General features: G+C 77.3%; 1 protein-coding gene across 3 annotated transcripts in view; it reads left to right on the top strand.

Moving 5' to 3' along the window:
- The first annotated feature begins 386 nt into the window (after nucleotides 1-386).
- The window catches only part of PPP1R26 (protein phosphatase 1 regulatory subunit 26), a 10,126-nt gene continuing 9,556 nt past the window's right edge, over nucleotides 387-956 (top strand). For all 3 annotated transcript variants that reach the window (XM_026049229.1, XM_026049231.1, XM_026049230.1), the window contains exon 1: nucleotides 387-434. The gene's annotated coding sequence lies outside the window, so the exon portion shown is untranslated. The remainder of the gene's footprint in view (nucleotides 435-956) is intronic.

Here is a 956-nt window from a genome sequence, read left to right as displayed (position 1 = left end):
GTGTGGGGGGCGCGGGGCTCGCAGTGATGTTGGGACTCTGTAGCCGGCAGGACCCTCCTCGCTGCCCTCCCAAGGGGCTCTGGAGCACTGGCCGACCCCCCCGGTCAAACAAAGAGCCCCCAATTCCCCTCACAAACGGGGGGCCCCGCGGCTGCCCCCGCAAACGGCGCGGGGCGCCCGCCGTGGGACTGCCCCCCGACATGGCGGCCTGCCCGCCGCCCCCGGCCGGGCCCGGCCGCCCCGCGCCTCCCCGCGGCCCTGCGGCGCATGTCTCCCGCGGCCGGCGGCGGAGGAGGCGCCGCCCGCGCCTGCACCAGCAGCAGCGCGGCGGGCAGCGGCCGGAGCGGAGCGGCGCGGCCGGGCGAGCCCGCGGCGCCGGGCGCTGCCGCCATCGGCAGCCAGCGGCCCAGCTCGGGCCGCCCCGCGGCGGGCAGGTGAGCGCCGCGCCTCTCCCTTCTCCTCGTGGCCGGCGCGGGCTGTGCGGGGCCGGCGGGGAGCGCGGCGGGGCCCCGCGGCGCCCAGGCCGCGGCCCGGCCGGCGGCGGGAAGCGGGAGCCATGGCGGCGGCGCGCGGGCCCGGCGCGGCCGCCATGCGGGGGGTGGGCGCTGCGCGGCGGCCCGGGGGGGTCCCGGGAGCTGCGTGTCCCCGCAGAGCCACCCCGRGGGGCTCCTGGTCGCCCGGCGGGACCTGGGGGTGCTGCTGGGGACGAGGGACCCCTCATGGCGGCCCTGGGGGTGTCCTTGGGTGCGTGTGTTCCTTCAGCCATCCCTATGGGTGCTCCTGGTGCTGGGTGTCACCGCGCACCATCCCTAAGGGTGTCCAGGGCTCTTGGTGTCCCCTCAGCTATTTTTGTGTGTGTCCCTGATGCTGAGTGTCCCCTCAGCCATCCCTATGGGTGTTCCTGGCACTTGGTGTCCCCTCAGCCATCCCTATGGGTGTTCCTGGCACTTGGTGTC

This window comes from Nothoprocta perdicaria, unplaced genomic scaffold (genome assembly GCF_003342845.1).
Source record: "Nothoprocta perdicaria isolate Ctin4 unplaced genomic scaffold, notPer1 scaffold_6, whole genome shotgun sequence".
In the NCBI taxonomy this organism is placed as follows: Eukaryota; Metazoa; Chordata; class Aves; order Tinamiformes; family Tinamidae; genus Nothoprocta; species Nothoprocta perdicaria.
This window is presented reverse-complemented; position numbering and strand designations above follow the sequence as displayed.